At 38.5% G+C, this 14,950-nt stretch overlaps 1 long non-coding RNA gene across 1 annotated transcript in view; it reads left to right on the top strand.

Moving 5' to 3' along the window:
• LOC122791838 overlaps window positions 1-14,950 on the top strand; it is a 478,486-nt gene that overhangs the window by 136,034 nt on the left and 327,502 nt on the right. The window lies entirely within an intron of this gene.

Here is a 14,950-nt window from a genome sequence, read left to right as displayed (position 1 = left end):
CAGTCTGTGGATTCTTATATCACTAAATCAGCTGGTTGCTTTGTGATTTTGTAAGAATGTCATCTTGCATCTAATAAGATTTAGTGTTGCATTGTTGGAGACATTCTAATGACAGACAACTGGAGATTATACTATAAAAATGTAGGTGTGCATAGTGGGTAGTAGTACAAACTAAGTCTCATTTATCTTCATTTATTTAGTGTTCTGAACAGGACAGAAATGCTTCAGTGATATTTGTCGTAGATATTGTAACTTTTGTATACAGATAAGGAGAGGGGGCACTGGATGAAGAACCAGGTGGTGGGCATTTTAAAACTATAAATTTAGTATTAAGGTTGTGAGGGGATTGTAGTGCATGGTACTGTACAGTATACTTGTGAATTTTGTGTACGTACATCCCCTTAGGATGAGCACATATTGTTCGTGACAGTTCCAAAAAATAAATTACTTCAGAAATCTGGTGCTCATTATAGGAAGACATTGATCTCCCACTGAATGTACCAGTATCAGCGGATTTTTGTCTTTAATGTCGTATCCTACAACCCATTAATGAATTATGCTTTATGTTAAGGTAGTAGCCATTAGATAGTTATGCAGTGCAATTAATATTATAGGCCCCTTAGTAAAAAGTGTACCAATGTTGCAGAAAATGTATTTTTCTTCAAGACTACACTAGTTAGCTTTGGTGTGAAGGTGTGAGGTAAGAGAGATTATTATTTTAGCTCTGTTTAAAAGGAGATTACAGGTGAAGGCTGGAGACAGACTGAACATTTCATTATATTTTACTGACCAGCAAACTAAAAAAAAAGCAACAGCTTCTTACTTAAATTTTAGCCTTACAGTTGTTACTGGTGCCTTATTACATCTAGTAAATATTTTATCATTTTATGACATCCAGTTGTCCAACCTATTGTGCTAAATGTAACAATTTGCAGTTCTAGTTTTCAGCCTTTCAGCTAAGGCAGTGAGTAGGCATTCATTTTGCACTTGTCCACCCATAAGCTACCTAATAGAGCACATTCAATAGCAAGTAAAGTACAAAGATAAATGGCAGATGCAAAATTCTTTGATCAACCTGTTTATTTAGTTGTGTCTTCCTTCTAATTGTGTTAAACATGGGACAGCCCCACAGTACATCAGCTGTACAAAACTAAACAATGGGCAATCAACACATCAAGATGTTAAACTTTGAATCCACATATCAGACGACTCTTCATTTAACACAAACAAGCTTATGGAGCCCTTTGTGAGATTTATTCTCCCATCAGGTAGAGAAGCGTGCTTTTGTAAATATTAATTATTTAGTAACAGTAAATACAGAACTGAAAAAAACGATACTTAGGAATGGAACGCATCTGTAAGAGTCCATGATTTTCTCTGTTAGTAAATTATTATATCATTTTAATTTCTCCAAGTCTTTTGGGTTTCTAATGCCATGTAGAGAATGGACCCCATTCCTAAGTCACGGGACAATTAGAGTTCACAAAATTACCACTGTTTCAATGTTTGATGTTAGCCAAGAGTACTCTTCTCAGCACCTGCAATGTGTCCAGGAGAGTCTCCTGATGTAATTCATACAGGGTTATATGCACTGGTATCATATCTAACTACAAACTTAAATTATTTATTTTTATTATTATTATATGCATTGTTCCTGCTACTATTGGAACCGTGTAAGTATCTTTCTTCCACATTGCTCTCGTTTCTGCCTCCAAATCCTGATATTTTATGATTTTGTATCCCTCTGTACTTAATACACTGTAATCACTGGGTATAACCATTTCAATGATCAGTGCTACTTTTGTCCTTTTTCATGGACTACTTTAGCTTGTTTTCTCGCATCCATTTTTTGAACTGTTGATTATGGTCGATCCCATGTGATATAAACATCATGTTGTTTTTGTTGTTTGTCTTTCGGCTTTTCCCGGTTAGGGGTCGCCACAGCGGAACTCCGGTCCGCTAATGATTGACAGTAGATTTTCATGAACGCTGAGGTGCCAGCTCGACGTTCAACCTTCAACGAAGGCATGCCCATTTACACATGTCTTTTGAACGCCCACCCAACCGCGGGGAAGACATGCAGATCATCATTCTCTATAATGCTTTGTGCTTCATGTTTTCAATGCTTCCCAGCTACTTCTAAATTGTAGTGTTCACACCATTCCTGATGCAACTGTCTTGCCACATTACTATGCCTTTTAGTATACAAGCCCTCTGCCATGAGTGTATCACATCTAGTAACAAGATGTGCAACTGTTTCCAGTTCTTTGTTTTACAGAACTTGCATCTGTCTATTTCTTCCACTCTTTCAATCGATGTTGTACAACAATGTGTGTGTAGCCTTCTATCCTGGACCACCATTATTAACCTTTTCTATCTTTCTTAATTTCTCCAAATCTTTTGAGTTTCTAATACCATGACGGGAATGGACCCCATTCCTAAGTCAAAGAACAATTAAAGTTCATGAAATGAGTATTGCTTCGATCTTTGATGTAAGCTAAAACAATGAGTAAAAGGGTAATTTGCATATATCCCATGTTGCCTCTGATACAAGAGGTTTAAGGTATCACACAGTGGAAAGTATAGCTTTGCTAGATTTTTCTTTTTGTGTTTTTTAATCTTTGATGTAAGCCAGATGTGCTCTTTGCAGCATCTGCAGTGTACCCAATAATGACTCCTTCTGCAATTTGTATGGGGTTACATGTACTGGTAACATATCTAAACACTATTGTAGATTTTTTTTTATAAGACTCGTTGCTCCTACTAATATTGGAACTGTCTGGGTATCTTTCTTCCACATTGCTCTTGTTTCTGCCTGTAGATCCTGATACTTTATGACTTTGTGTCTGTCTGTATGCAAGACACTGTAGTCACTGGGTGTAGTGATTTCAATGATCATTGCTACTTTTCTCTTCTTTTCATGGACCCCACTATATCTGTTTTTCTAGCATCTATCTTTTAAACTGATGGTAATGGGTGATCCCATGGGATGTAAACTTCATCATGTTTCCAGTGTTTTTCAGCCACTTCAGTGCCATAATGTTTGCACAATCCCCAGTGCAACAGTCTTGCCACATTATTATGCCTTTCAGTATACAGTCCTTCTGCCATTAGTATATCACAAACAGCAATGAGGTGTGTGACTGTCTTCAATTCGGTTTTCCCAAACCTGCATTTTTCTGTTTCTCCCACATGTTCAATGGACTTTGTAAACCAGCGTTCATGTAGCCCACTGTCTTGGGCCGCCAATATTAACCTTTCATCTCTTGGTTTGAATTTGCTTTTCCTTAACCATTCCTGCCTTCATTCCTGATCAACATAAGGTTCTTCCAGAAGTTTTCTTCACTTGCAACTATATTTATGCATTTTGCACATTTCTTGCCTTCTCATCTGGTCCTTCACCTTATATTCTTTCTTTTGTTTTTTGGCACATTCAGTTGCTGCTTGATTTTTCTCTACTTCTGGTTTGATTTCCATTTCTGCTTGATGCCGATATGCTTCTGCTAGATTAAGCAGAAAGTCATCTTAGATTTATTATTCTTTCACTACATTTGGGTCTTGTGAGGTCAGCAGATATGTGTGAAGTCCCACGATTGCAGATGTATACCTGTAATCAATTTTAAGGAGGCCCATCCCTCCTTCAGAACAGGGAATATATAATCTTGGTATACACTGATTTTTATGAATTATTTAGTGAGCATGAAGCATCCTTCTTATGTTCCTATCTAATCTATCCAACACGTTTTGGGGCCAGTCAATTACTCCAAAACTGTAAGTTAGGATAGGAAGACCAAATTGGTTTATAGCCTGAATTTTGTTTCTAGATGTCAATGATGCTATTTTCAGGATTAATTTAAGTCTTCTGAAGTATTCCTTATTTTATTCACATTTGTTCATGTTTTATTGTTGATCCTTCATCAGTTCCCAAATATTTATGCACTTCCTCTTGCTCAAGTTCTTTTATATCACATTCTTGTTATAAACTGATGTTTTCCTGCTTTAAAGGTTACTTTTGCATATTTATCAAGATCAAATGACATTCTTAAATCATTTGAAAAAGTTCTGACAACTTGCAGTTGTACTTTATATCACCGTGGTGCAAGACATGTATAGTGAGGGTAAGTCTATTACTGGTGGAGCGTCAAAGTTTTTTAATAGCACAGTTCCAATCAATGATTGTAGCTCAGACAGTAGCCACAGAAAAAGCAGATACACTTCAGCTGTTGAGCACTTCAGATAGCGATTGGAGATAAAGTGGTTAACAATAACATCCATCCATACATTCACACATCCTGCAAAAGGCAAGAGCTTTTGAAGTGTCATGAATGCCCCTACTCAAAGGTGTTCTATGAATGGGTGAAAGCTACAACAGTGGCTTACAGATTACTTGGGTAAATAGCAGAAATGGATGTGGTTGGGACAGAAAACAGATGATGGTGGTACAGAACAAACTCCCCAACCACCCTCAGCAGCACTACATAAATGGGCTATCTTTCAAAGAACATCTACCACACAGTCAAAGATGTAAGTCCCTGAATAGTCCAGAACCACATTGGCCATGTAGTAAAGCACAACCAGAATCAGCTGCAAATGTCACACATGCCACATAGGTAAAAATATATGTATATGACGTTCATGGGTAGCGTAGGCTTTACAATGTGTAATGGTCATGTCTCTAAAATGGATGCTACCCTGTGCAGCCAAAAGAGTCTATGTAAGGAAGTATGGTAGTGGAGAGCTGACAGCATGTGTTGTAGCTGGTAGTGCTGATTCAGGGCAGGGGATACAAGGGTACATTTATTGAATGGGTGCAAAAGGAAGGGATATGTAAGCAGTGAATGGATGGCAATGTTGTTCAGAGTACTATAAACACCAATTTATTTGCATGTTGTGCTAGCACAAGGAGCCAGATGGCACTAAGAACATCCCAGAAATATGAATAGAAAAGGGAAGCCTGTAGTGTATAGTAATAAATGGCTTCAAAATTTGCACAGTGGATAGGGATAGTTAATGCTACATATGTCTTGCAGTACATAAGTGACTGAAGTAAGTAACAATGATAAAATCATGGGATGTATAACAAGGTTGATGCCCTTTAGTTTTGAAGGGAAACTGGGGATTTCCTTGTGTGTGGAAATGACTGACAATATGAATGGATTGAGCAATAGATAATATGAATTACTAGACAACTGAGTCATACGACTATTTATGCTTTGCCAGTACTCACCCACAGACCAATCCCCTTCTTTCTTGGAGGATGAGGCCTGTCCAAGCAATGGTGAATTTGTGTATACCCATCTAATCATCCAGTTCCCATTTGAAGAAAGCTAATATGTCACACTGCTCAATATGTAGTGGGGGTCTATTACAGAGGAAGAGAAGGGCTTATGTAATGAACATATTTCTCCACCAAGTTGTATTTATCTGTTGGTAAAGATTTATTTATTTGTTTGTTTTCCAAGGTAGTGTACTGATGAGTACTGAACAATTGCTGGATCAGCTAGGGTAAAATAGATTTCACAAACAAAAATACAGAAATGTAAGCAATAATAGAATATTTCAGAAGAATTCCATATAAAAAATACTGTATATAATGAGAGTTGGTGTGACAGAGCATGTGCAGTGCTGTGGGGTACTTGGAGTAATGAGAATCGGTGTAGCTTGTCAGTTCTGTCTCGGATTGTATGAGGAGGGTTTTTCATGAAGTCAGGCTACAAGGGGGGGGTGGGGGGTAAATGTCTGTAGAGTTTGGATCCTAAATGTAGGTTAGAGCTTTGTTTTATGGGCAGCCATTTGGCATTTTATAGGGTGATACAGTGATGCTCACAGAGAGGCAAGTTTGTAATGAATCAACATATGCTGTTAGAATGAATAGTGTCTGTACACAGGGTATCATGAGGATGTTTTTATTCCTGTATGAAAAGTGTTTGTGGGAATGTAAGAGGGTAATTTTGTTTGTTTTTAGATTTCTTTTTGTGGCGTCTGATAGACTTCTTGGCTAGGTTACATAAGACTATAAAGTACGTGCAGTTGTCATTTGAGGGGGTTTATTTCTATTTTTGCCATGCTCTATCCCTTAGAGTTAAAAGATATTGGAATTCAGTGGATATTCATTCAGTTTGGTGGATTTATAAAGCCTGTGGATAAGGGGAAAGAATTTGTCTTGCAGCTGGAGTAGAAAGTTGATTAGGCGTGCAGCTACTGAATTAGGGTCATGTAAGAAAGTATATGGTTCAATTTGTAGGTCATGAGAAAAGTTCTGAGTTTGCCAATGTTTGTGGAAGTTTTATAGGATGGTTGACATTTGTAAAGTTGATTGGGCAGTGTTTTTTAGTGATGGTGACAGAATGTTTATGTTGGAGATGGAGTTTGGTATGTTCTTAATAATCATTTCAAGTGTGAAATGTTTGGAAGAAGTAAAGATCTTAACCTGTGAACTAAAGAGGTAAAGACCTGTTTAGGTATTGTTGATTCTTATATGAGATGAAGGAGACCTAGGTCTGTTAGGAAAGTACCTATGCCAGATGAAAGAGGGCCAAGATAATTAAGACTGATGTCACCTAGAATGATTGTCATTATTTTTGGGACAGTTATTAATTATGCTAATTACAAGTGATTTTAATTTATTTAGGGAAGCAGGGGCTGGTAGATAGGCTGTAGTGATCAGTAGTGGTTTGCCTTCATGAGCTGGAAATTTTAGGAAAATCCAGTTAGGACTGAAGTCTGAGGAGTTGCTTCCTTGGACAATGGCTTTTGGGTTTAGGTTATTTTTGTACAAAATTAGAGAGTATTAGAGAGCCCCCCCCCCCACCTGATCTTCTAGTTCAGGCATCATGGACACATTTGTAGGAAGTTAGACAGTGTTGGAAGTTGTCCCAGGATTCTGTGACTGCTAGAATATCTGAGTTGTCTTGGGACCATACCTCTCAACCTCTTAGAGCAGAATATCTGGACAAACCCTAAAATGATAGGGGGACAAATAGGGACAGATTTTAAACATTGCTCTTATAAACTTAGAAAGTTGATATAATAATAGATTTTGCATTAGCATGAATGTTTTGAAGGATGTGGAGTCTTAAACTCAAATGTTTGTCATTATTTAATGACCTCAATCCTCAACTATTTGCCAGGAAAATACAGATTTTAGGAGGAACACAACAAAAATATGAGGTGAAAATCTGTACAGTTGAGTGGTACGCTTGGGACATAAAAGCACTCATGTGGTCATGCTTGTTTCTGATTTGGGCATTGAAGAATGTACAGGCCAGAACAAGAAGAGAGTAGCTCTGATGCTGAGGAAAGGGAGTTGTTGGGCCTGGGTTGGGTTCTTTGTTACTTTTTAGAATGAGTATAAAGATTATGGATATTTGTCTGAAAGAGGTCATTGCTGTTTTTAGGCAGAGAGAAGAATGTTTCTGAGTCTTAGTAATTATATATTAAAGTGATCCTGACAGTTGTGAGCTGGGGAGTTGGTTTGGTATGATTACTTTAGATTGTTGGTTCTGGTATTTTTGGGATTATTTATATAAGTTCTTGCTTAAGGGCTTGAGTGTCAGGTGGTGACTTGACAATGACCCCATCTTCCAAATGCCCATAAAAGCCAAAGTTCTTGGTTCATGGCTTGGCAATCAGAAAAGTAAATGCTAAACAAAAAGGGGTCCCAGTACAGCACCTTATGGCGCAGCACTGGTTACCTTTATACTGTGTGATGATGCCCTTGAAAACTGCACTGTGTGGGTTCTGCCCATTAGCCAATTTGCTATCTGTCTTACCACATAGGGATCTGTTTGAAAGATATTTAGCTTACTAAAGATGAAAGCATGGAGGATGGTGTCAAATGCATCTGTCAAGTCAAGGTATGCTGTGTGGACAGCATGTCTGCTGTTTAACGGCATTTGTTAACCTCTCAAAGAAGTTGACCACATTCATCAGATAGGATTTCTCTTTACAAAGTCAGACTGTTGTGTGTCTAGTCTAGTGAGATTTTTAATGTCATAGTTTGTCAGGGCAGTTATAATATTTAAAGCTTTGAAATGTTCCATGGAATTGCAAATAAGACTCTTTGCTGATGAGCCTATAGTTACGGGGGTCAGTAGTGGGGCCTCTGTATGGATAAGCATCCCCATTCCTGCATACCAAACATCAGGGCCAAAGCCAGTGGCTAAACCGAGGTTAAATAGTTTAGGAATAGATCTGCTAGGGCCTGTTCTGTGCTGTTTATTAAATAGCCAGTTATATTTTCAGGCCCCATGGAGGATGTATTTTTAGTTTTAGAGAGTACCTTAAGTGCATGTTCTTTAAGGATGATTGGGGTCTGACAGCCTTGGGGATAGATGAGCTATGGAGAGTTGCCTCTGGGGTTAAATTTGCACTGAATTTGCTTATTAGTATGTTTGCAATGTTTATGGGGGTCCAAGTATGTCATGCCATTTTGGATAAGTTCAGAGTAATATTGAGTGTTGTTTCTAAAGAAGGATTTGTGCTTGTCCTTAGTATCAGATGCTAACCTAAGTTCATGAACTGACTTGTTAGCCCCTGATAGAATTTTTAAAGCTTTTAGTCAAGTTTCTTATATTAACCTTGATTTGAGAGTCTTTCAATCTACTATATATTTTAATGAGTTTTTTAGTGTAAAGTTTGTTTGCTCACTCTTTTAACACACCTCCACAGTGCAATTTAAGGACTTCTTGGATAGATTCTTTGTATTGCACAGATAAACACACCAGAGCAGTGGCTCCTTGCCTGACTCTGTGGAGCTGTGTTAAAATTCCACAGAGTTAGGCAACCAGACACTGCTTTACTGTATTCATCTGTTTATGCATAGCGCACCACCATGCTCCATTGTGTACTAACATGCAGTGGGGGTAACCATTGGCAGTTATAGGTGCGAAAACTTCAGGAGACAAATTTTCCCATAGTAGCTGCCCATGATCCATCTGAGAAATCCTTACATTGCACTTAGCTGGTCAAAGAGCACCTTAGCTATGCTTTTGCCACTTAAACAGTCCCAAAACCACCAAATCTACAATAGTCACATACTATTTAGAGAAACCCTGCTAACATAAACCCTTTATAGAGTACCCCATTAGTACAGACCCCACTTAGAGCACCCATTTATACCACACTCCTCCATTTTCTCTCCCCAAGCATCATTTCCCTCCATTTCTGCTACCAGCCTGACTGACATGGGTATCCTGAGGCAGTGTAGCAACTGCCTCATGTACACTGACAACCCTCTACTCCTAAATCACCTAAGTACAGTTTCTGAGAGTTTCACCTGCACTTAGAATCTGGAATCCTTGATCTCTTGTGCACAGAACGGTAACACTGAACAGGTTCCCAGCTCACATACTACACTTCCTCCGCAACCCATGCACTCAACACATAAACCATAATACATGGAGGTACTCACCAGAAACCTACCTAAACACCAAAGACCTTCCAAACACAAACATGCTTCACCTAACACAGCACCTGCAGCACTCAGTGCACATAAAAACACAAGCATCAGTGTCTCACCAAATAAGCCCCTAAGGCAAAGCACATCTAAACTAAATTTTGTAGTCATAGGTGACTCCATTGTGAGACACAGATGTCCCACTCACTCCGATGGACAAGGAGAAGGTTACGGTCAGCTGTCTGTTGGGTGCCAGGATCCATCAGAGCATACATACACTCACATCTCTCAACAACAAGTACCATGATGACTCCATCATAGTTCATGTTGGTGTGAATGACTTGAGACATACCTCACTGGACTATATGAAGATATAGACATGATTGATCTGTCAATATGTGCCCCAGGCAGGTATGAACCTCGCCTTGAGCAGCATTCTACCCTTACCTAGGATGATACCACAATATAAACAAAAACAACTGACTTCAACAACTGGCTTAGTTTCTGATGTCATTCTAAGGGGATCCAATTCCTGTCAGCTAGGGATAACATGGTTTATAGACCACACAGCTTTGCCAGAGATGGTCTTCAACTGTCACATCTAGGCTTTCGGTTACTGGCTAAGGCACTTACCTTCCCCATAGTGCCTTTTTTAGGCAAGGTTGCAAGAACAAATTTCTGATGTGAAGATATCACTCAGAAATAAATTAAAGATTATGCTGTTAAATGCTAGGAGTTTAAATCAGAATTGCAATTTCTGGAAACACTCCATCCCCTGGAGGATGTTGACATCTGTGCAGTCACAGAAACTTGTTTCAGGGCTGCAGAGAGTACATCAGCCTTGCAAGACTACAATACTTTCCACACTTTCAGACCACAAAATACACCTGTAGACTGGTTAGACAGGAAAACCCCAATGAGTTACTCCAAGTTCAACTAACTGTGGGTAAGACCCCTTCCTTCATGTCATCATTAGCTATAGGCCCCTTCAATGAATCATGATACCAACGCTGCTTATTTGGACCTACTTGAGTCAATCAAATTATAACCAATCACTCTAGTCATGGATGATTTCAACTATCCCTCCATTGACTGGGAAACTTATACAAGTACCAACATGATTGCACAAAAGTTCCTGGACTTTAACACTAATGCCCTGGAACAAATAGTATGGAACCCCACAAGGGGCAGAAATATTCTTGACCTGGTCCTCACTAACATGAGTGACCATTGCACCACCACATGTATAGGACCTTCACTGGTTAAATCTGATCATAAATCAGTCACATTTGAAGTATCTATAACACCTGAACCCCTTTTAGATGACTGAAGTAGCTATAACACCTGAACCTCTCTTAGGTGAAATCAGGCTAAAGAATTTCACTAAAGCTAATTATACCCTCCTAAGGGATGGCATAAATAACTTACAAGCTCCTGTTCCTACAGGTGGCATTGACAACTATACTAAGGTAAACACAAATGCCTTGTTCAATCACTCATACAAATGTATTGACACTGCTGTACCTGACAGGATCAAAACAAGATCCTCAAGAAAAAACAAGCCTCCATGGTGAACATCTAGCATTAATAAGTTATATAACAAGTGGAAGAAGTTGCTGTCTAAGAATAAAAAAGAGAGGACCCAGCACTGGAAGAACTTCCTCCTCTGCTTGAACAAACAAATAAGACAACTTGTAAAATCCTCTAAGGGCAACTTCAAAAACATTTAGCAACCATAAGGATGACCATAAGGCATTCTTCAGCTATATCTGTAACTTAAAAGGTAGTACCCATACGTCTGCTGAACTAGCTATGGATGGCATCACACACACTGATCCTGTGAAAATAGCTAACCCATTATCTGACAGGTTTGGTGAAAATTTCACCCACCTGTCCCCTACAAACATTATACAAAACATTCCCTCTACATCTCCCCATCTTACATCTCCAAAGAGCAAGTCATTAATGCTCTCTCCAAGGCCAAAAACACAGGCTTTATGGATTGGATGGCTTCCCAGTTTGCTTTTTAATTTATCTAAATCATAAGTTAGCAACTCTGTTAGGTACTCTCTTCAACCATAGCCTGAGTACTGGTTTTGCCCATGATGAATGGCAATACAGCAACTGTCATCCCCCTTCATAAGGGGGTACCGCAACAGACCCTGGGAACTACACACCCATAAACTTAATCAGTCTCATCTATAATGCCATGGAACGAAGCATCATGGACATTATAAATAAGGATATAGGTGATCTCCAAACCCTTGATCTGTCAAAGGCAGGTCATTCTGTTAAACCTGGTGGACTTCTTTGAAAATGTACCCAGAGCCATAGATGAAGGAAGATCTGTGCATGCAGCCTACCTTGACTTAGCCAAGGCCTTCGACACAATTCTACATTTGGGCATCATTGATAATTCGCCCAGTTGAATATCAACCCTTATGTCATCAGGTGGGTTGCTAACTGGCTCACCGACACATCACACTCAGTCAAAGTTGGGGACTTTACCATAACCAGCAGACCTGACACCAGTGGGTTTCCACAGGGGTTGGTGATGAGCCCCCTATTGTTTGAAATATATTTCTCAGAGGTGCTGTGGCTGACTAAATTTGTTGACAATTGCAAACTAGGTGCAATCATTGAATCCCCAAATGATGTCAATATACTCCAAGAGGGATTTACACAAACCAATGATCAGTGCCAAAACCATGGATTCAAACTCAATGCTAAAAAATGCATTATCATCCCTTTCTGTAAAAACAATATCCCTGCAGACTATCATATAAATAATAATACCCTAAGTGGCAACTCAGTAGTGAGAGACTTGGGAAGGCAAGTTGACTGTAGCCTAAACATTGACCATCATATGTCTACTGTAGTAAGGAAAGAATTCTTTGTCAATTGCCTCAAGTGTGAAAGAGGCAAACCAAGTAGCTTCGCACGGACGGCAACTGCAGAGGCCAAAAAATCAAATAGCACAAAAACAGAAGTAGCCTGCACAACACGGAGATTCCAAGACTTTATTAAGTCTTATTCTTGATTCATTCAGTATATATTAGTACGTATTTAGAAGGCAAAAAACCTCCAAATTCTCCACACACAGACCAGTTTTGGCCCAAAAGCTTTTATCAATGTCATCAAACAACCAATGGTGTTCCTTTATATATAAAAAACAGTCACCCTAACCAGCAATACAAAATCTCTAATAATTAACCACCTAACTGTTCCAAATATCCAAGTAAAAAATGAACATACCTAGTAACAAAGACAAATGCATGTATAACAATACATATATTATGTATTGTTATATATACATTGAAACTTTGATCTCTGAGATCTCTCAAATATGTCAGGAGGCCAAACAAATTGAACATACACCTTCATATAGGGAATGCCTTAAAAAACTTAGTGGGGACTTGTTGCCTTTTGAAAAGGAGTTGAAGGAACTTAAGATCCACAAATTCAACAGGGATTCTAATGATTATAGTCAGGGCCATCCCTTTGAACCACGGAAAAATGTTAAATTCTTTAAAAATAAAGAGTTTATCCCCAGAAACAAAAGGAAGAGGAAATCTATTTTTAAAAAACTTCGGAGGATGATCTTTCATCTCATACCGATATGGAAACAGATATTTCTCAAACATCACTAGCACATATGTGCTGCCCCTCTATAGATGGTCCAATGGGTTTAGATAAAATCTAAAATTTAAGGGAAATAGGAAATGGGGGGGGGGGACGTAAACATAAATCTAGGGTCCAGTTCTGGTCTAACACTGGAGAAGATGTTACAACTATTGGAACCCAAAAAAGTACAAACCATGTCATAAACATCTCTTCTGTGGTTTTATCTGCTGTTGAATATGCCTTACTGAATAAAGGGTTGAATTTTATACCCGGCTTTATGGTTTCTGAAAGTGATTTTGTACAAGATTTGGTGTCATTTTGTCAGTTACTTAACCTTAAGGTATTTTTTAAAGATTCTAATTATATTGAAGGGTCCCAAGAGATGGGATTTACATTTCATCCTTCATCTTTTATACCACCAATGAATAAACATGTTGAAATTTTTCAAAAATGCATATTAAAAGAGCTACATTTTGATTTGTGCTTTACTGAGGGGGTGCTTTCCAATAATTTAAATCAGCAGGAGAGGGAGGCACTAAATTTACTTAGAAATAGAAAATATTTGGTTATTATACAAGCTGATAAGGGGAGATTGACTGTGGTCATGGATTGGATTATGTATGAGACAGAAGCCAATAGACAGCTTAGTGATAGGAGATTTTATATGATCATGCCCATTGATCCCACCCCGTGGTTTAAAGCACAAATCGATGAATTTTTGGATTTGGCCCTTGATGAGGGCATTATTGATGAGAAAACATGTTTTCACCTTAAGGTTAAGGAGCCGGCTTCACAATTTCTTTATTTGTTGCCCAAAGTGCATAAAAATCTTCATAACCCACCAGGGTGACCAATTGTCTCAGGTAGGGGGTCATTAACAGAGCCCATTTCTGTATATCTTACTAAGTATCTGAAACCTTTATTGCAAGCTGTTAGGACAAGAATTAAAGATACTACAGCATTTTTAAATATCATTTCTGATGTACAATTGGAAGATGAATGGTTGCTTTGCACTCTGGATGTTCCATTGCTTTATACTAGCATTCCTCACTGGGCAGGGCTGATGGCACTGGATTTTTGGCTTACTGAGTCGAGGTTATATAGTTCGGTTTAATACCTTCTTTCTCTCTTTAACTGAGCATGTGCTGATGAAAAATGTCTTTCTTTTCAATGGTAAATGTTATTTACAAATGAGGGGTACTGCAGTGGGGGCCTCTTTTGCCCCCATATATGCAGACCTCTTCATGAGATATGTTGAATATTTCCTGATATATGATAAGTCATAATATATTCATTGAAGAGATTGACATTTGGAGAAGGTTCCTGGATGACTGCTGGATGGTGTGGAAATCTGATGTTACATACTTGGGAGAATTTGTGCAATATCTGAACGAAAATAAATGGGGCATCCGCTTTACAGTTAATTTTGATAGGAAAATGTATTTCCTTCTTGGATGTGATGATCAACAAACAAGATGATGGTACCATTCGGAGCACAGTGTATAGGAAGCCATTTCATTCTAACTCCATTCTACATGCTTCCAGCTGTCATCCAGGACATATTGTTAAAAATATTCCTAAATCCCAATACATAAGGAATAAACGCATTTGCTCTAAAGACATGGATTTTGTTCAATTTAATGACGATCTAACTAAGAGGTTTATTGAACGGGGATATTTGGCCAAAGATTTAATCCAAACCAGTGATATAGTTGGCAAGATGCCCAGAGAGGCTTTGCTTTGTTATCAGAACCGTAAGTCTAGTAGTGGATCTAAAATTAGATTCACGGCTACATTTGGTAGGAATACTAAACAGCTGACCAATTTAGTCCAGCGACATTGGGATATTTTGTTATCTGATGAATATTTGAGTCAAATATTAAATAATAGGTGTACCTTCTCCTTTCATAGGGGTGTCACTTTAGGTGG

This window comes from Protopterus annectens, chromosome 17.part0 (genome assembly GCF_019279795.1).
Source record: "Protopterus annectens isolate FY-2018-M chromosome 17.part0, PAN1.0, whole genome shotgun sequence".
NCBI classification, from domain to species: Eukaryota; Metazoa; Chordata; order Ceratodontiformes; family Protopteridae; genus Protopterus; species Protopterus annectens.
Note: the sequence above shows the minus strand (reverse complement) of the source record. Positions and strands in the feature narration are given on the sequence as shown.